General features: G+C 47.6%; 1 protein-coding gene across 2 annotated transcripts in view; it reads right to left on the reverse strand.

The window, feature by feature from the left end:
- Nucleotides 1–20,336, reverse strand: part of TEX2 (testis expressed 2) — a 111,094-nt gene extending 90,758 nt beyond the window's left edge. For both annotated transcript variants that reach the window (XM_052658927.1, XM_052658926.1), the window contains exon 1: nucleotides 20,206–20,336. The gene's annotated coding sequence lies outside the window, so the exon portion shown is untranslated. The remainder of the gene's footprint in view (nucleotides 1–20,205) is intronic.
- Nucleotides 20,337–22,163: the final 1,827 nt, after the last annotated feature.

Raw genomic sequence — 22,163 nt, forward strand, 5'->3', positions numbered from 1 at the left:
ATGTAAAGGTGAGATCATATGGTATTCTCATCTCTGACTCATCTCGCTCAGCATAGAACACTCTAGATCCATTTATGCTGTTGCAAATGTCAAGGTTTCACTCTTTTGTATGGTTGAGTAATATTCCTGTGTGTGTGTGTGTGTGTGTGTGTGTGTGTGTGTGTGTGTGTGTGTATCGATTACAAATATGTCCTCCCATTCAGTAGGCTGCCTTTTCATTTTGTTGATGGCTTCCTTTACTGTGCAAAATCTGTAGATTTCATGCAATCCCTATCAAAATACCAATGACATTTTTTCACAGAACTAGAACAAATAATCCTAAAATTCATATGGAAACACAAAAGATCCCAAATACCCGAAGCAATCTTGAGAAAGCAGAACAAAGCTGGATGTGCGGCATCCCCTGATTTCAAACTGTGCTACAAAACTGTGACAGTCAAAATGGTAGGGCACCGACACAAACACACACACACGAATCAACGGAACCGAACAAAGAGCTCAGCAAGAAACTAACACTTATATGGTCAATTAATGAACAACAAAGGAGGCAAGAATACACAATGGGGAAAACAGACAGCCTCTTCAACAAATGACGTTAGGAAATCTGGCCAGCTACATGCAGAAGAATGAAACTGGACCATTTTCTTATACCAAATATAAAAATAAGCTTCAAATGGATTAAAGACTAATGTAAGATCTAAAATCATAAAACTTCTAGAAGAAAAAAAAGGCAACACACTCTTTGATATTATTCTTTTAGATACATCTCCTTAGACAAAGGCAACAAAAGCAAAAATTAACAAACGGGTTCACACATTTTAAAGACTGCTGGGCACAGATAACATCAGAAAGCCAGGTACAGGGGCAGAGCTCCAAGCCAACCGGACAGCAAGCAGGGAGACGCTCAGTCTGCTTTGAACCTCGGCCAAGACGTCAGCAGCAACTTCATCTCTCCTGTTCCTGCCGCAAGAAAACTGACAGTAAGGAAAAGAGGGCACCAAACCAGATAAGCCAGATCACTCCCTCAAAAGGCCACTGACGCCAAAGTCCCGACTCTTCAAAAGGTCCTTCAAAGTAATCACAGTCTCTACAGAGAAGCCTCACTGAATTCCACGGCCTCAGAGACAACTGTTACTCCCCCAAATTCATGGCAGTAAAAATAATGGCAGGACTCATCTCAAATGCTTCCTCCTCAGAAAGACCTTCTTGACCACCCTCTCCAAGAACGTCTCCCCATCTCTTTATTCTCTTTATTTTTCAGAACACTATGCTATGTGGCTACTTACTTCTTCTCCTCACAGACTACGTCTCTATGTAGGCAGAAACGTGGTTTCTTTGCTGCTGTGACCCCAGTTTTGTCCAGAGCAGACACTTAAAATATTTACTGGTTGAATGAACGCATGAACACTATATATAATACCTAAGTAACTTGTTTATGTCCTTTTCAGAAAATTCCATACCATAGAGAAGATAAACCTGTCATTTACAGTTGAGTATATTTTTAGAAACTGGGCATCAGGTTTTAGCTCCTGAATATAACATAACTGTTGTTATGAACAAGTGAGATCTAATTGAAAACCCAGATCCTCTTTACTCAGTAATACCCTTCCCAGGAACACAAGCCTTCCTAACTAAGGACTGTGGGCATGGTCCCTCTCCTCTCACAGGACCACTCTGCACATTGTTTCTGCTCAGAAAATGCATTTCTTTTAGGAAACCTGGTTGTTGTTCAGCCACTAAGTTGGATCCAACTCTTTACGACCCCATGAACTGCAGCACGCCAAGCTCCTCTGTCCCTCACTACCTCTTGGAGTTTGCTCAAATTCATGTCCATTGAGTCGATGATACTATCGAACCACCTCATCCTCTGCTGCCCCCTTCTCCTTGCCCTCAATCTTTCCCAGTGTCAGGGTCTTTTCCAATGACTCAGCTCTTCGCATTAGGTAGCCAAAGTATTGGAGCTTCAGCATCAGTCCTTCCAATGTATATTCAAGGCTGATTTCCTTTGGGATTGACTGATTTGATCTCCTTGCCGTCCAAGGGACTCTCAAGAGTCTTCTCTAGCACCACAGTTTGAAAGCATCAATTCTTTGGCACTCAGCCTTCTTTGTGATCCAACTCTCACATCTGTACATAACTACTGGAAAAACCATACTGTTGACTATACAGGCCTGGATGCTGTGTCAAAGTTAAGGATCCTTCAGGACAAGGGGGAATATTCTTGAGTGGTGCTGAGTTCTTAGACCTCAATGGCATATATAAAGGCTCCTCTGCAAGTCACCATCCACTGAGGTGGCAGGAAGGGTCAAAAGTGGAAATTAAAGAAGTACTGCTAACAACAGGACTCCAGACCTGAGGCTCCAGGGTCTGCCCTTGGGTCAGAAGCACCTGACCCCCAGCTTGCCTCATACAGGAAGGCTGGTGGAATGCGCAACAGATGATCTGAAGCCAGGACACAAATGCAACAAATGCAGTTTTCTCAAGGTACTTTCTTAAACACATATATTCTCAAATGGGAGAACTCTGAAGTCATGTTGTGCCATAATAAAACAGGCAATGCCTCCTTTAAAACTAATATAACAAGCGATTTACCTAGCAAATTAAAAACCCACTGGGTCAAAGGCTGTATCTGTCTTTCCACTCTAAGGGAAAACACACATAGATAACTAGGGAAATAAATGCAGAGTCGGTACTGCTTTTCTACATAATTTGCCCTTAGACAAAAAGAACCTTCTCCCCAAAGTCCCTAATGGGGAACTGGGCCCAGCTCTGCAGGGGAGGGGAGCTGCACCTTCCAGAAGCACTACTCTTGGGTCACATGGCTTTCTCAGAATGAGGCCTGGCTGCAGCTTCCAGCCCTGCTCAAACTTACTGTCCAACAACCCACAAGGTACATTTTCAAGCCACAGCCTGAACTCTCCAATGAAAAACGGTGTAACAGCAGCAAACTCCCTTCTAAAATTCTCTCCAAAAACTTGCCTCTTATTGTAAATCAAGGGTTTTTATGTCTACATGCAAAATTGATCTGTGTGTACATGTGTGGTTTTCTAGAGAGATCTCATGGGGTTCAGAGACTCAAAAGTGCATGGCCTAAAAACAGTCAAAGTACCACTTAAAGGGCAGCAGAACTTTTTCCTTTGGGTTACTTTGGGAAACAAGTTTCCCTGATGGCTCAGCAGTATAGAATCTACCTGCAGTGCAGGAGACTCAAGAGATGTAGGTTCAATCCCTGGGTTGGGAAGATCCCCTGGAGAAGGAAATGGCAACCCACTCCAGTATTCTTGCCTGGGAAATCCCATGGACAGAGGAGCCTGTTGGGTTACAGTCCATGAGGTTGCAAGGAGTCAGACACAATTAAGTAAGCATGCAAAGCTTCTCAGAGCCGCCGCCGGTTTCTAACAAGTTAGGACCTGCCTGGAGTCAAACACTTTTTCCCAGGAAGTATACTAGGAATTGGCAGTACTAGCTACCATACTTTTGTGGTGCAGATCCCCCACATTCCTGGGGATCCCAATGACAGGGCGCCGGACCTCACAGCTATGACAGCCCCTGAAATCAAGATGGTGAGTCAGTGAGGTCTGCACTTAGGACGCTGATTCCTGAGTTTGCTTTAGACTCCTTGATGTTGACATTTTCCATTGCAAGCTGGTAACACATCATAATAACTTACTGGGGTTTGTTTCTTTTTTTTTTTTTTTTAACTCAGAAACACAGTATTTTATCCACCTTCCTAAGCAATATCAAAATTAATGTTGAGTCTTCAATGCTTCAGTACATCACTCAAGATACAGGACACATCTCCATAGAAACTTTCCTCCCAGGCAAGTTTTATCTTCGACTGAGCATTTCTACATCAAAATGTAACCCTAAAGTCATCGTTTCCACTGGTCTCTGACCCTCTCAACATACTGTGTCCTAGATATTAAAGAATTTTCAACATTCTGTAAGAATTAATACTTGTACATTTGCCCTCCCATTAAAAAAAATTTTTTTTTAATTTTTGTTTTAATAAACTTGCTCTCTCTGAGGTTTTTCTAACATGGAAATTTAAATACACTACAGATTACATAAACTCTCTACTTCCGTCAATCCCAGATGCTGGACCTGCTGATCACACACCCTTTGTTTCTACAAGCCATGGAACAAAGTGACTTTGTTACTCTAAAATCTCATCGTAATTTCACGTGTACCCAGTAACCAATGTTCTTTCACACAAATGGCAATTTTTGGTCTTTATTCCAAAAATGTGACCAAAGGTACAATGAAAGGCTGAAAATTACTGTTTTCTGCTTGTTCTCCTGGACTACCATCTCCCTCTAGCATTTCTTCTAGACCAAAAGGTACCACTGCATTTGGAAAATAATCAAGTTTTTAGAAAAAGGTACCTTTATGCTATTATTTCCAGAATGACTTAGATACACCAAAGGGGAAATTACAATCTGCTGAGAAAATTGTAAAATAATTTCTAATTCTATTTGCTATAATTTGACAATTCTATCTTAAATAGTCTAGAAAATGTACCATTGTGAGATGTCTCAAAGCCATTATCCTAACTGAAATCTATTTAAATGAACTAGTCAGTTTCTTTTCAAGTCATATAGACCAGAGATCCTGCCTATTAAATCAAGGGCGGGGTGGTATGCCTGTAAAGTACATGTTGCCAAAGGAGTAGAGATTTTAACCTCAAAATGCCTCAGCCATCTATCATGGCATATGTAAGCGGCAGTCTAGAGAGCTTCACATGCTGACATACACACGAAATGAAGTATTGAACAGTCCTCCTTTTTAAAAAATCGAAGTCAGGAAAAGCAGACACGTTCTGTTCATCAGGCTGGTTTTCACTCCCAAGTTTTTGTTTCCCACGTGTTTGACTGTTTTCTTTAAACAGTAAACAGACCTTTCACTTCTCTGCATTCATAGAAAGGTGGAATGGAGAATCCCAAACAGCTGACTTGGGAATGCACTGCGTTTTCTGGATAGCTTTCCATTAAAATGGGGCAGAGGCGGAGGGAGGTAAACTGACCGGGGTCCCAGGTACAATGGGGAGAAGGAAAACTTAGGGGCTGGCAAGCAATAATTCACCTTCGAGAAACAGAGCCAGGGCCATAACTTCCTCTGTATTTACAATCCACAGTGCTGACTCTTCGTTAATTTTAGATGAGTTTCACGGTAGGTTTTTTGTAATTACCAACAGCTTGCATTACTAGCACAGGAGCTGGCTCTATCAATTAAAAGATCCGGTTTCCCAAGCAGAGCCTCCTGGATCACATGCCCACCTTCACATGAAGGTGTGTACTGCCGGGGAGCTACCGAATCCTCAGAAGTAGCAAGAGAAGAAGACCTTCCTCCAAGACCCCTTTCCGGGCCAGATCCCTGACCCCCCAGAACTCTGGGAGAGAAATTCAGAGAGGGGAAGAAACTCAGACTACCAGAGGTAGCTGACGATCACCTTTGACTGTGAATGTAACAGGGTTCTGCTATAACAACGCTCATGTCACCAGTGCTGTCATCTACTGGTCCGCCCCTGCAAGAACGGTCTTTTTTTTTTTCTTTTTAAATTTTTTGGCTGCACCGCATGACATAGGGGAAATCTTAGTTCCCCAACCAGGATCGAACACAAGCCAAGCCCCTGGCAGTGGAAGCACAGAGTCTCAACTGCTAGACCACCAAGCAAGTCCCAAGAACGGTCCTTCTGAGAGCAACTTCTTCTGTCTTTTCTGCCTCTAGCAAAACTAGAATAAGGAATATAAAACAGAATCATACTTTCATAAGCAGAGCTCACATCCTAGGACACACATGAGGTCCACAAGGAAAGAAGGGAGCCGGTGACAGGGAGGGCAGGTGGGGGTTCCTGACCAGTTAGAGGCTGCAAGAGGAGATTGCTAGACTTCAGGCTAGGAATGGTAAGCTGAGACCCAAGGGGCAGAGTCGAACAAGGCTGCAAGGCTCAGAGTCTCAGTTCTCTTTCTACTTCAGGGCCCCCTTTCTGGCTGCAGACCAAGAATCACCAGACCCAACAGAAAAGCCCGTGAGAGGGAAAAGATTAACTTAGAAGGCATTAGGATAAAAACAGAAGGAAGAAAAGGTGGTATAAAAGAGATAAACCCAAGAAAAGAGAAGCCCCGTGAGAATTTAGGGGGTTGAGGGGAGAGACTGGGGCACTGATTAAAAGACACTGACTAAGGAAAACCAAGGAGAAGATATCTTGGTATAAGACACCTGGTTCAGAGGACAAATTTATCCAGTGCTCTCCCACAAAGGACATCTTAAGGATTTGAGGAGGGCAAAGAGGCCAGCAGTAAGGAAAGAGAATCTCAGGGGTCCAGGCTAGCCTGGCATGACTGGTGAGAAGCCAGGCTTGCACGCACAGACTCCCGCCCCCTGGGACCCTGGAGCCTTTGTTCCAGGTTCTCCCTCTACTCTGAATTGGTCCCTCCTTTCTAAAAACCTGGCTTCAGAGCTTTTTAGACGAAACATAAAGAAACTTTAGAGCTGGAGTTCTTCCTTAACCTGATAAACACCACCACCCAGGCCTACCACCACCATCACTGCCACTACAGCCAAACGCACACGCACAAATGCCCACAAGATTTCACATTCAACTTGTGAGAAGACAAAGACTTCTCCCTTCCCCAGCCCAAAGTTAAAAACCCTGGCTGAAAGAACTCAGTGCACTGTTTTTAGTAAGGGGGGTGGTAGTGTCTTGATCCACACCCCTCTGGTTGGTGGGTGCATGCTCTGTAGGCCGTCCGAGAAGGCTGAGGTTCTGCTCTAGGAAGACAACACTGGTCTAGCACCTCCCAAAGCGTCACCAGGACTTTTTACTCCTGGAACCAAGACCTTACTGGGAAAACAGCTGGTTACTTTCTAGACACTCCACAAATAGGCCCCAAATAGAAAAACAAATGAAAATTCCAAAACATACTTTAGTTAAAGAAGAAAAATAGAAAAACTGGCACGTTGGCTTATAAACTACTAACCTGGGAAAAAAGAATCTAACTAACCAGTGGCTCAGCTGGTAAAGAATCCACCTGCAATGCGGGAGACCTGGGTTCAATCCCTGGGTTGGGAGGATCCTCTGGAGAATGGAAAGGCTATCCACTCCAGTATTCTGGCCTGGAGAATTCCATGGACTGTATAGTCCATGGGGTCACAAAGAGTCAGGCAGGACTGAGTGACTTTCACTTTCAACCACTTTATAATTAAGAATTTATCAGGTTTAATTGCCATTCAAATACCGGCTTTAAGATTTTTGAAATGCCATCTTTAAACAAAGAATGGCAAAGTGGGTAAGGACTTCCTTTAGGAGATACACAGCAGACTGACACTCACTGAGAGAGTCCAGGCCTCCCAGTGACAGTCCCCAAGCAGTCCCCTCCTCTGTCTTCTGAGCGGCGTCATCTGCTGAATGCTCAAGGGATCCTTGGAGTTAGCCCACACTAACTCAATATGGGGATAACCTATTTGGCAAGCCCTTTCTCAAGCCTCAGAGAATCTGGCCTGAAATCATCACGGTGATTGGAGGAGGGGTTCTAAAGCCAGTCTCCAGGCTTCCCACTTGTCTGGCCGGCCCACTCCCTTAGCAACAGCATCACACCACTGAGAGACACTGATGTGACGCCCACAACCATAGGCAGGAAAAGGGGCCGGCAGGGCTGAACCACATACCTGCCCCTGTCGCACTATTGCCAAAACAAGAAACCAAAAACCTCTCATTCATGCTTGAAGTACCAATTTGCTCACCTGTAGAAAAGAACTCCTAAAACAGAAAAATGTGGCCAAAAAAACACTCCTTTCTTCCTGAGCTTGAGCACCCCTCTCACTCAACACTAACCAATTACCAGAGCTCACCTGCTCTGTGCTCACTCAGCGCAGCGGTGAGGGAGAGGCCAGGAGACCCCACTGCAACACTTGGGAGGAGCCCAGGGGAGGCAGGACAGCGTTTTTGGGAAGGGAAACTGAAGATAACGGGTCAACAACTCTGACAGATAACACAGAAAGATTAAAATTCTCATCAAGCCCCAGGAGAGGGAGGTTTCAGAAAACAGTTAAGTTGGCAGTTTCTGGAAGATTTCTTCTTAGCTGTGGGTCAAAAATGTATATACTTTAAACATGTCTTACATTTTAATCTGTGAGATTAACACTCTGGCATCATAAATTTACATAGTTGGAAGAACCTCTTGACCATCTGCCTCAGAAAACCCTGGGCCCTGTACTTGTTCCCTGTGCTGCCAAAAGTGACTCTTATCACCTAATTCAGAAACTCAAATTGTGCTTCTTTCCTTCTATGAGATTTTCGTACCACAAATCAGACCTCATGAAACAAAATTTCACTGCAGGCTATTAAGCCTCTGCCAACACCCCTCTCGATCACAGTCAAGCCTGAAGACAAAAGCTCAAATGACCAAATGAGTTTGGTTTCAGGCTCAGAGCATGATCAATAGTCATTTCTGTTGGGAGTTTTAGCCTTAAAAAAAAAAATTAATGTTCCTGCTTTACTATAACCTACCCCATCAGGATCGAATACCATTCATCACCTCCCCACAGACATTAGCCTACCCTGGGAAATTAAAACAAAAGCAACTCCTTTCCCCTGGGCTTTCCACTACTCTTGACTTATTTTCCACTTCGATCTTGCCTGTGAACTTAGCCAAAGCCCGCAGCTCCACCTTCCCTGAGGACAGCTCCCTTCAGACTTCCTAGCACAGGTACTAGGAGACCCCACTATTTCTGTCCTGAACCTGGGTGGGGGAACGGGAAACCGACCAGAGGCCACACAGACTAGTCACTGCCCTGGGCTAATGTTCCAGAGGTCACTTCTAACGGACATCTGGACGCTGAGGACACACGGATGGCCTCCCTTCCAGCTCAGGTGAGGAGCAGGTCCCTCAATTTGATCAAAGGAAGCAACAAAATGAGGTAGGAGATGCTCAGCCCAGTGACTGCAGGGTGGAGAGCAGGAGCCGTGGAGCCGGCCTCCCCTACCCCGAGCTCTCTGCCTACTGCTGGCCGCAGCCACAGGCCCCCTTGCTGTACACACACACACACACACACACACACACACACACACACACACTTCCCTTTACCTGCTCTCAGAGGTAAAATGATCAGCAAGGTAGGGTTAGAATCTACCACATGGCCCACTCTGGTCCACTACACCTGCCAGGAGGCATGTTTTAAAATCTGTCTATGAAAAAAAAAAAAAAATCATTGCCTCCTCAGTCTGGCAGGCAGAATCCCACAGTGACATAACCTGGCCTCTGCTCTATCATCATTCAAACGCTCCCCGCCAGCCTTCCATGATCAGGGCACACAGTGAAGCTCGCAGAGGGTTTCCTTTTAGAGCCAGGTGTACCCACACTACCTGGCTCTATTCCAATCCTCCCTCCCACCAGATCATAGTTACCCGGCTGAGCTATTCAGGCTTCCAGGGCATGGAGGTATCACCTGTTCACCCTCCACCAGTGGTGTTCTCAACCAGCTGATGCCAGTTCCCACTTGGGAGTTCCTGGGCACCACTTCTGGACCCACACTGCTACCCAGTCACACAGGTCTCTATAGTCTCTGGTTCTGCCATTTTCCTGGACACTTTTCTGTCCCCTTAATATTCAGCTTAAAGCCTTCTTAACCAGACTTGCAAGACTCCCGGACGACCTATCACTCTGGTCTTCATGAAATACCTCCTCTCTGGTTATTGGAGGCTCTAGTTCAGGGAACCAGTCCCTTCCTTCCAAAAATAAAAACAAAAACACACATTACCTAGGAAACCAGCTAGTGACATCCCATCAAACTGAGAAAACATCCCAGTTCTCTTTCAGAATCACAAAAGTTATAGAAGAAATATAACCACCATCTCTGCCAAGTCCTTCCATTTCCCAGCTAGAAATTCATAGTTTCTGGTGAAGATCCAGGTTTCCCCTGAGTCTCTCCCACACGACAAGAGCATCTGATGAGCACCCCCAGGCTCCTCCCCTCAGCTAGAAGTGGCCCAGGAAGGGGGCGTCTCCTCACCGGCAGGGGCAGGACTGAACGCAGCTGCCTCTGTTCCTCCCAGCGGCTGCAATTCTCTTCCGGACCAGGCACAACTAGAATCCCCTCCCACTGCTGCCGAGAGTGCTTCCCAGGTGGCTCAGCGATAAAGAATCTGTCTGCCAATGCAGGAGACGAGGGTTCGATCCCCAGGTCGGGAAGACCCCCTGGAAGAGGAAATGGCAACCCATCCAACCGACTCCAGTATCCTTGCCTGGGAAATCTCACAGAGGAGCCCGGCGGGCTACATACAGTCCATGGGGTCGCAGAGTCAGAGGTGACTGAGGACAACACTGCCAAGAACTCTTTTTAGGACCCACCTGGCATGACTTTGGAGTAGCACCACCACCTGTGGGGCACAGCCCAGGGGTGCCAATGGGAGTAAGAGCCATGGTGGAAAGCGAGGAAAGAGAGACAAACATAACAGGGCAGAATCCCGACTCTAAAAGAGAGGGGGATTACCACATCCCCGTCTGTGGGTTGTGTACGGAAGACTCCAACCAGTTCTTAAATCGGAGCCCAGTGCAACTAAGCATATACTCAGTGAGAGTGATGCCTCCCGAGGGCAGGGATAGGAAGTCAGACAGGGGGGCCACCCCTAACTTGGCAGGCAAATGCTTTTCAAGTACGGGTCAAGACATGTTTCTCCTGTAAGGCAACGCTAAACCCACCAGACAGCTCCAACCACAGATTCCCATGGACTATCCCTCCAACCTCAGGCCCCAGCCTGGCCATTTCCCTTCTCAGGTTATCCTGCTCTAAAAACTATTCAATCCTTCCAATAAATCCAAGTGTTAGAGAGCATTCTCGCATGTTCCTAATATGCTTACATTCATTCACTCACCCAGCAAACATTTAAGAAGCTCATGCAGTGGGTCAGATGCTGAGCGAGGCACTGGTATATAATCGCGAGCACAATGGATGAGGTCCCTGCCCTCCCAGAAGAAGTGGGAAAGCAGATGTCTCCTAAAGAATACGTCACAACAGCAGTGAGAAGTGGTGTAAAGAACAAGAGAGAAAAAGGGACCGAGGTGAGGAGGCGGAGCTGCTTCCTGAAGAGGGAGATGCCCGGTGGTTCAGTTCCTGAAAGGCTGAGCTCCCTTCCAGCTGGGAACAGAAGGGTCATGGACTGTAATTAACTGAGACGGGAGGCCTGGGGCCAGGCCGCAGCAGAGGCGGGCAGGGGGCGCTGAATCACACAGGACTTTCAGACCAGGTTCAGAATGTGGCTCTTATCCTGGGAGCAACAAGAAGCCTTCCTAGGATTGGGAACAAGGATGTGGTGTGATCACATTAGGAATTTTTAAGAGAAAGAGACCACTCTGGCTGCCGAGGGGTGAAGAGATTAGAGCGGAGGGAAAGTGGCTGTGGGAAGAACAGGGGGATGGCCGCTGCCGCCTTCAAAACCAAGAGAGTTGTTTGGACTAGCGTGGTGGCAGTGAAGCTGAAGAGAAAGAGAACCGTTCAAGAGATATCTAAGAGATGAAAATAACAGCACCTGGTAACGGACGAGATAAGAGCCAGCTTGCATTTGCAGTGAAGAGAAATGTCAATTACCTCCGGCAGCAAATATTGGCTGTATACACGCTGCAGCTCACTGGTATTACACTTACTTCCTTTGGCACCTAGTTTTCAGAATTTCTAGACAAATTTAAAGCTCTTCTCCTTACTTGCTCTTAAATCCATTCTTAAAAGCTGTCATCCGTTTTTGAAACATATTTATTGAGCATGTACTATGTGCTGGGGAGGAAAAAGGTGACTAAGAGAGCCCAGGCCCTTGGCATGTCTCCTCTGAACCTCTAAACCCCCCTGCAGTGAATGCAGCTACCAAGAGTTAGGTCACTCGACCACCTGAAACCTTCACCTGAGCCACTCAACAGATCCCCGTCTACCTCTTAGAAAGCTTTGCACTGGAGGGAGTCACTCCTTCTTCCCTAAGATCTGAGCCCTGAAGACATCCCGCATCAAATCTAACCTCTCAGGTTACTGAGCTGCCAAAACCGTGCTCTCAGAGGAAGACCATGAACCCCAAGAGGCAATTCTTCCTTCTACATAATCAAACTCCTTTTCTCTAAAATATACTGAGTTCGGGACCTACACAAGTATTGTGCTCTCTCATTTGTTGTCCAAATTAGTTTCTGCAGGATTTTTCCTATCGCAGAGATTGAACAGTGTAGCTCCAGGGTTTCCGACACCATCAATGTGGCCACATGGAGCTATTTAACTGAAAATTAAGATTAAAACATCGGTTTCTCAGTTGCACTAGCCACCTTACAAGTGTTTGATAATCAAGGCAGCTAGAGGCCACCATATCAGATGGAGCACATTCTCAACACTGCAGAAGGGTCTGTTGGAAAGAGTTCCACAGAGGTGCTGCTACGAGGTTCTCTGCAGGCTTGAACTCTCCTTAAAACACGCACAAAAGTTTAACGGACAGAGACTTTCAATATATAGCTGTGTCCTCCTTGATTTTATAAGTGAATGCCACAATCTGGAGAAGGCGATGGCACCCCACTCCAGTACTCTTGCCTGGAAAATCCCATGGACAGAGGAGCCTGGTAGGCTGCAGTCCATGGGGTCACTAAGAGTCGGACACGACTGAGTGACTTCACTTCAACTTTTCACTTTCATGCATTGGAGAAGGAAATGGCAACCCACTCCAGTGTTCTTGCCTGGAGAATCCCAGGGACGGCGGAGCCTGGTGGGCTGCTGTCTATGGGGTCGCACAGAGTCGGACACGACTGAATCAACTTAGCAGCAGCAGCAGCTATAATCTGGACTTAATATACACCAAAAAATAGTGCTTTTTAGTTAGTCTCATAGTTTGGGGTTGGTGTATATTTTATTTGCCAGGGATGTTGAAAATAACCATGTGATTCCTTGTGAGGAAGAAAGGGACCAAGATTTCACAAGCCACTGTGAAGACTGTCTTATTCTTTTCATTTGTGCGTGTGTGTATGTGACTGTGTGTATGTGTGTGTGTGTGCACGTGCGCGCACGCTCAGTTGTGTCCAACTCTGTTACCCCCGTGGGCTGTAACCTGCCCAGGCTCCTTTGTCCACAGAATTTTCCAGACAAGAATACTGGAATGGGTTGCCAATTCCTTCTTCAGGGGATCTTCCTGACCCAGGGATTGAACCCGTGTCTCTTGTGTCTCCTGCATTGGCAGGCAGATTCTTTACCACTGCACCACCTGGGAAGCTTCTTTCATATATATCTTATATATTGCTCAATGCAGGTGATATTCTCAGTAAATACACAGATTATTTGGCCATCTAATTTTGTGCCTACTTTTCATAAGCAAGTCTATAAGGGGCTTGCAAGAAATGTTCTCGGCCCCTCCTCACCGCAGCCACACCGGCCACAGGCCACTCCCTCCCTTGAGGCGCCTTCCCAGCACTGGCTCCCTCCCTTTATTCTTTCTCAGGGCCTGTGTTTTTCCCCCCTCAGAGGAAGGAGACTTCCAGCTTCTCACAATTTAATGTATACGACACACCCGTCAGTTGACTTGCTTACTGTCTAGACTACATAATGTGCTGTGTGCCAGCAGGGAACACATCTGTTTCGCTCCCCATTGGATTTCTTTCCAATGCTAAGCACAATGCTTGGCTCCAGCAGACACTCAGAGAGATACTTGTTAATGAATGATGATCGCTGTTCAGTCAGTCCTTTCAGTGGTAAGATTTTTTAATTTTGTATTTCCAGCCCCAAATGATACATACATCTTGAGGAACACTGCTTAAAAGACAACGTTAAGTGTAAGAAAGGACTTAAAATTGAGAAAGAGAACAGGCCAGCTTATGTCAGCTTTAAATAACAAACGTGAAATGAAACTTATGAAATGCATATTGGGATTCTCAAAGGTTATTTGCAGGAATAATCCTGGAAGGATTGGGGTGGGGCGGGGGGGTTTAAATCTCAAAACCTAAACAAGCTGAAGAGGGCTCCTCTTGCCCTGTCCTGGTCTCAACTGTTAGGATAAGCCCAGGAGAGGCTCAGTGTGTCCAATCATCTCTTTAGGGGAAGCCGTTAGAACCAATCTTCTGGGCAAACCCAACAAAGGTCCCTAGGTTGTTTCAAAGCCCACCCGTCAGCCACTCCAGCAGCTTCTTCACAGAAAGACCAGATTCTTCTCTCAACAGTCCTATCTATGCTCACAGGGCCTGGCCTGTGGCTTTTGTTCACCAAAGAAAAACCAAAGAGGACTTAAGTCTTCTGCAGCTCCCATAGGGTTCGTCCTTAAATTTAACAAAGTTCTCCCAACACACAGCAGATGTTCTAAAGGAGAACTCAGAATTTAAACTGGGGTCAGTACACAGTAAGAGGCTGGGAATGTATGACCCCACAGCAAATGGAAATCTCACTTTTTGAACTGAGAAAACTTCCAGGGCACATGGCTTAGTAGATTTCAAAATGAGGCAGGGTCCACCCGATACAACCACAGAACTCACATTGGGGAGCAACATAAGCCTGAGCTCTAGTCCCAGCCATAAGCCCTTGTCCTTGCTGCATGATCTTGAACACGTTACTTAACTCTGAACTTCGGCTTTCTCATCTTAGAAAAAGATTGAGACTAGGGTCTACTATTCGTAAGGGCTTCCCAGATGGCACAGGGGTAAAGAATCTGCCTGCCAGTGGAGATGAATGAGACTGGGGTTTGATCCCTGGGTCAGGAAGACCCCCTGCAGTAGGGAAATGGCAACTCATTCCAGTATTCTTGCCTAGGAAATTCCATGGACAGAGAAGCCTGGGGGGCCACAGTCCATAGGGTCACGAAGAGTCGGACACGACTGCGCATAAGCATTCACAGGGTGATGTGAGGCTGAGGAGTGGGGACCGTGCCTGGTACACAGCAGTTCTCCATGAATGACAGTTACTCTTACTGTTTCATCACCTGCCCGTGTTTCTCATTACAAAAGCACTAGCACAAACAGCCACCTGAGACTTCAGGCGTCCTTTCCCTTCAAACAAATCCTGAAATTCATAAACTCACATAATTGATGACACTGTATTGGAGGGAGCAGGAGGAGGAGACTAAGAAATCAAGTCCTCACTTTGAAGAGAACTTCAAGGTCCAGAGTAGGGGAATGAAGTGCCCAAGACACACATAATAGCTGGAGAACCCCCAGGACGGCCAGCAGGCCTCTTAATACCAACTGCAGTGCTCTATGCACCTCACTCAGAAATTCAGGGTTTCCGTACTTGCTTCCGTGCACCCCTCTGATGAATGGGGCTGCACAGACTCATCACACGATGCAATTAAGCATCACAAGGAGCCTGGCCAGAGGCAACATGGAATCTTGCGCAAAACCCTGAGGTGCTTTCAAATTCACACTTAAGAGTATTCACATCAGCCCAGGTTTCCAAACTTCTCATAAGGATAGTTATTTTTAACTTGGGATTTGAAGTTGACAAAGAACTTAATGAATAGGCAGAGAGCTGTCTGTCCATGGCTGGTTAGCTCCTGAAGTTAATGCTTCTCACGGGGACAAGAGTCAGCCAAAGGACAGAGCTCCACACAAACTGGAAAATGTTCCTGCAGCCCACAGATTGTGGATTACTGCCTGGGCTCCGAGTGGCAAATCTTACAAGACGCTCCCTAGCTTTCCTCCAGGGCCACCTACCAGTTAACCTTACGTTCTGTCATTCGACAGCATCACGTGTACATGTTCCTGGCTCACGCTGTAATCCTCACAACTACCGACAGAGAATGTACTAGCATGGTTCATCTGGCCTAGGACCCCACTAGGACACCGTTATTTTATGTACGAAAAAAGGAAGTCCTGCCAACTGCAACTGTCAGACCTCATAGATTTAAAAGATACTTTGGCTTCCCTGGTTACTCAGACTGTGAAAGCATCTGCCTACAATACAGGAGACCCGGGTTCGATCCCTGGGTCAGGAAGATCCCTTGGAGAAAGAAATGGCACCCCACTCCAGTACTCTTGCCTGGAAAATCCCATGGACGGAGGAGCCTGGTAGGCTACAGTCCATGGGGTCACAAAGAGTCAGACACAACTGAGCAACTTCACTTTCACTCTCTTTTCTTTTCAGAACTGTTAAGATGAGACAAAGTGTATTGTCTTACGTTTGTGGAAATGTAAACACTGTTCCATTTTACAGATAAAGAAACTGAGGTATACAGAGAAAACAGTTTGCCCAAGGTCACAGAGCTGGCAAATAGAAGTACTGAGATATAGACCTGGTAAGTCTGGCCACCTTTTCATGGCAGTAAACTCAAATTTCCCAAGAGTCATGTGAATTACCCAAAAACATACCTGACAAAGAGGCAGGGCACAGGGCGCTAAGACCTGCCCCGCCATGAGCACATCAACTGTGGCAATTCTCTGAACCTGACCTTTCACACGTCCAAGAAGGCACTGTGCTAGACTAGGATAACCTGCCTGTCTTCTTCTGCGAAAGCAACTGGTATACTACGGAAAACATCCATCTGGAATCACAAAGTTCTAGACTGAAGTTCTTGTTCCAGGGAATTCCCTGGTGGCCTAGTGGTTAGGACTCTGCTTTCACTGCCGAGGGCCTTGGTTCAATCCTTGGTCAGAGAACTAAGATCTTGTTCCACCAACTAAGCAGCTTATGCCCTGGGCAAGCTACTGAACTGCTCTCACTTTCCTCTCCTGTAAATTGAGACTGTGTGTGTGTGTGCCTGCCTACGCCTGCCCGCTCACTCAGTCGTATCTCTTTGCGACCCCATGTACTGTCCTGCCACGCTCCTCTGTCCATGGAATTTTCTAGGTAATACCAGAGCAGGTTACCATGTTCTACTTCAGGGGATCTTCCCAACCCAGGGGTCAAACCTGCATCTCTCATCTCTCTGGCATTGGCAGGTGGATTCTTTACCACTGCACCACCTGGGAAGTCCAACATTGAGGCTACCAGCATCTGTCTGCCTTAGAGGGCTGCTCAAGGACAAAAGACGATATATTGGGTTGGCCAAAACGTGCGTTCAAGTTTCTCCATAAGATGTTATGGGAAAACCCGAATGAACTTTATGGCCAACCCAATATACACAGAGAAAGCAGCAATGGCAGAGCTGGAATTCAGCAAATGCTCTTTCTATACCAACCACCTTTCGCTTTGGGACAGAATTAAAGAACAAACAATTTCTTGTGACTTCAGCAATTCCCCAGGGGGACACTGGTGAGAATCAGGATCAGATAGAAGAAAGCTGACCCTGAGGGCCACACAGGCAAAGAAAATGAACTGGAAGCACCTGGAGGGCAGGGACAGCTGCCTGACTTCCAAACTTCTGAGTAAACTCACTGACAGAGGGAAAGGTTAAAAAGAACTTAACACCATCAAACAGAGAAGGCAATGGCAACCCACTCCAGTACTCTTGCCTGGAAAATCCCATGGACGGAGAAGCCTGGTAGGCTGCAGTCCATGGGCTCATAAGGGTCAGACACGACTGAGCGACTTCACTTTCACTTTTCACTTTCATGCACTGGAGAAGGAAATGGCAACCCACTCCAGTGTTCTTGCCTGGAGAATGCCAGGGACGGGGGAGCCTGGTGGGCTACCGTCTGTGGGGTCGCACAGAGTCGGACACGACTGAATCAACTTAGCAGCAACACCATCAAAAGACGCTGATCAACAGATATGAGGATGAAGAGATACCAAATCTGACACAGAAAAGCAGTCTTGGAAGATCCAGTTTGATACCAAAAGTGACCTACAGTGGGATTTCCCCACTGTCCTGATTCATTCTTACAATAAGTAATATTCTGCGCATTTCACCTCTTTTTTCCTTCAAGAGCTTCAGAAAATCCTCATAAGTTATGAGCTTTGGGAGGGAAGGTGAGTCATATGGATGCAGAAACAAACTCCTGACCTGCCTTTTTTCTCCATTGTACCCAGAATGCCTCAAAGTTTCTGGCACATGGCCAACTCTCAACAAAAATTAGTTGAGTGAATATTTTTTGACTACATGTCATTTCACTGGGACCAGAACTCCCAAACATCCTATACATTTATCTGACCTAAAAGACTAACAACAGTCTTTCCCGCTTCTTTTCCAGACTCATCCCAAAACCATAATCTCTAATATGCGAACGATACACTCGGCAATGCTGTTTCTCCAATCCTCTCACGTGATGACTTTCTACTTGCTCTTCAAACCTCCAACAAGGCCTGGTCCCCTTAGTCCCACCAAAATCCCTGCACTCTCTCTTCCCCTTCCTCTGTCCAGCCCTTGGGCCACTAGGCAGTTGCCTCAATGACCACCATTATCTGAATCGGTTTGTTAATCTCCTTCCTCTCAGGCATAGCACCTTTCCTGGGGATAAAAGCAGGCAAGTCTAGTTCACCCACAGCTCTCCACCACCCGCAACCCTGAGGCCCATGTGAAAAAAAGAAACCATATGGCAAAAATCCCACTCTACCCTCATCATCTCAGGAGGCTGTTTGTTTTACATAAAGTTTAGCTCAATCACCAACTTTTAGAAGAATCTGAAAGAATGCTGTAATGATTTAAGGGTTGGGTAAGAGCTAATAGGGCCTTCCTAGGGGCTCAATAGTAAAGCATCTGCCTGCCAATTCCGGAGACTCAGGCAGTTTGATCCCTGAGTCAGGAAGATCACCTGGAGAAGGAAATAGCAACCCACTCCAGTATTCTTGCCTGGGAAACCCCATGGACAGAGAAGCCTGGCAGGCTACAGTCCACGGGGCCGCAAAGAGTAGAACCCGACTTAGTGACTAAACAACAACAACCAGAGCTGACAAAAATGGCACTTTTGCTCTTTCAATACCTCCCTGGAGACCAGCTGCACTGTGTCACCCAGCTCTAAATCCACAAACCCAGACTTTCAGGAATTCCCTTGCAGTCCAGTGGTAAGGACTTTGTGTGCTCACTGCCTAGGGCCCTGGTTTGATCCCTGGTCCCAGAACTAAGATCTCATTAGCTGGGTGGTCAAAAAAAAAAAAAAAATCTAAACTCTGCAAACACTCCCCATTCCAGAGTTCAAGGACCATTTGGGTCTCCGTTTTTCCTTATTGACTTCCATATAAAAGTTACTCATTGTTTTCCTCCCAGCTTACATCAGGCTCCTGAAAGGACTCTAAAGCCTTTGATGAAAACCATCAAAATGCGAAAGGCTGGTTCTTTTCAACGTCTGCGCAGAGCAGTCGAGGTGTCACAACCTAGAACTTCAAACATGAATATGGCAGCACTCTTGCCTTCATGGAGCTCACGCTTTTCCTCCAAATAAAAAAGTATGCCCTCCATGGGCAGCGTCTCTTAAAGACGGTAGTGACAAAGTACTTCACGGCTTTGGAGGAAGAGCGAGGGTGGAGACAGGCTTTGCCCTTACATTAGATGCCCTGCAACCATAACAACCGATGGTTTCAGTAACCATCAACCCACCGAGGGGCTAAGTTTTCCAAAAGGCATTTTCAAGAGGGCAAAACTCCCCTGCACCGACTCCCGCGTCAGCCGAGCGTTCTGGGGAGCTGTTCAGCCCATCTCTAATCCCACCGATTCGTTCCTGCGCTCACCAGCAGCACAGCCTCCGCCGTCACACCCCGCGCTCCGGGCAGGGCACCTGGCGTTAGGCCTCAGCCCAATGTCACTTGTTAACCTTCCAAAACCCCCGGCGTTCGGAACGCCGTCGTCTCAAGTCTAAGGCACGCGAACCACCCACTGCCACCCGCGATTTCCAAGAGCTGGCGAAAAACAACCCGAGGAGCTGAGAGCCTCTGAAAGATCCGCTTAAAAGTAACTGCGGTTCTCGACTTCCAGGCGTTTCGCGACGTGTGCGCCGGGGGAGACCAGAACCCGGGGCCCCATTCATAAAATCACAAGCTGTTTTCCCTCAGTTTGAGTGTGGACGGTGCTCCCGAACCGGGGCCGAGCCCGGAGCCCGTGGACGGCAGGCTGGGGGGCTGGCCGGCGGGCACGTCTGGCGGGGTCAAGCCCAGACCGCCCCACACCGCCCCCAGAGGAAAGAAGGGTGCGCCCGGGGGCCTCGCTGGTAGGCGTCCATGTCAACTTAACCGGGAGCGTGACAGCGGGGCGGGGCCCTGGGGGACCGGACCCCCGCGCCCAGCCGCGCCAACGGCCGCCGGCCCCCGGACCCTGAGGAGCCGGAGCAGCCCCCAGCCCCGGCCTTCTCGGTGGGCGCTCCCTCCACCGCTCCGCCCGGCCCCGGGAGCGCTCACCCCGGATCCACTGGCTGCCTCATTGTACTGCGCCGGCGCCCGTGCTTCACGGCCGCCGCAGACCCCGCTCCGTTTCGGGCTCGGGCCGCCGTCCTGCCGCCCGCCCGCCCCCGGGGCACCGGCCACCCCGCCCCGCCGGCGGACCCGCCCCGCGCCCGCGGCCGCCGCCGCCAACCACAGGGCGGCGGGGGCGGAGCCGGCCTCGCGCCAGGCCCGGCCAATCCAGCCCCTACCAGCGCGCCGAGAGCGGCCGCGGAAATGGGTGTGCGATTGGTCGGGTCTGTTAAAGAAGCCGCCGCCCACGGGGCTGGGGAGAGGGGCGGCAGCCGGGTTACCTAGGAGAGCCTGGGTTGGAAGGGAGGAGACCTTCTGTTCTCTCCCTAGTCCGGCAGCTTCGCTCTTCCCAGCACTCTGCATTTGTTAATTTCCGCTTCCTGAAGTCTAGCAACAAGTGGGGGACAGAACCTGCCTCTGTCAGAAAGAGAAACTGAGGTCCCGAGGGTCACCTCGCTTGGCACAATGACTGGAATTTGAGTTTCATAGGGCCGTCCGACACAAGTGTTCCCGTCCAGTCCCAGAAATTGGCGTAAAAATTATCCAGCTTCACCCTGGAGAATTTTGTAAAACATTTAACACACATTCCGTGTGTCTGAAATGCGACTGGGGAAAATATGTATTTTTCAGCGCCCGTCCCCCGAGGTGATTCTGATGTGGGTAGTGTTGGTACAAGAGCCACATACAGGCAGTCACGTATTATTTCAAGTCCCTCGTGGCAATGAAGTTCAAGTGCAACTGCCATAAATAAAGATAAGCTATTCTTTATCCCCCAAAACAGTAATATGGTTGGGAGATTTGCTAGTTTGGGTGGAGGTCGCCTACTGAGAAACTCAGGACAGTTCCCTGAGTGGGTCATGCCAAGAACTGAGTCTGAAGGGCACCAGGCTGGGCTGAAGCAACAAGGCAGTCTTGTTCTCTAACTCTCTAGACAATGCTTAAATACTTAAATGGCAAAACACACCCTTCCTTGTTGCCATTACCAGGCCCAGTCATAACCCCAGGAAGGTGCCTGGGTTCCAACGCCATCCAGCCCTGCCCATTCTCCGAAACACATGCCTCTCCTCCTCCCGGGGTCCCGGACATCCATCTGACCCAGAAGCTCCGGCCTGAAAGTGAGCCTCTTCTGCCTAGACCCCTTCTAAGAGAAGCAAACTGCCTCCAAAGAACAACCGTATAGTTGGTGGTGGTGGTCATGGTGTTTTGGCTAGTTGTTTGTTTTGTTTTTTGCTGTGATTTCTGTGGGTGTTGTATTTGCCAGGAACAGCTCGACACACACATTCATCAGCCTCATCGAGATTAAGTCTCCGGGTTGCAGACATCACTGCCTGGGAACACTGTTTGCTTCCCTTGGCCCTTGCAAAGGAAAAGGAATTCTTGTTTTAAATACAGAGGGTTCCAGCCTTGGGTATCTGGAAATGTGCAACAAAGGCAGTTAGCACTAGAGAAACAGCCCAAAGTTCATCTTGGCCACACCTTAAAACCTCCACCATTTGGTGAGGATGGAGTGGGCAGTGAAGGTGAGGAGGCCTGGAGCTGTACCACTGCAAGGGTCCTGGGGAAGCTGGCATGGTGTATCTCAGAGTGCCTGCCTCCACCTTCCTTGCCCAGGCAAAACCCTACATAAATATTAGGTTAATTTATATAGTGTCAACCTGACCTCAAGCTGGAGGCCCATAAGACCCAGCATGAACACTAAGAAGGAGCCCTTCCTTTTGAAAAGTGAGGAACTTGGATGCTTTGAAAAATAAACAAATGTATAATAATGTAATAATATTAACACTTTCTCCTACCTTTAAAAGATTACTCTGGGCCAACACTATGTCAAGATCTTTGTACCCATTAATTCATTTGAAACCTTATAAGAACCCTGTGTGGTAGGTGTGGTTGTTATTTTCTCCATT

Source organism: Budorcas taxicolor, chromosome 19, assembly GCF_023091745.1.
Source record: "Budorcas taxicolor isolate Tak-1 chromosome 19, Takin1.1, whole genome shotgun sequence".
Lineage (NCBI taxonomy): Eukaryota > Metazoa > Chordata > Mammalia > Artiodactyla > Bovidae > Budorcas > Budorcas taxicolor.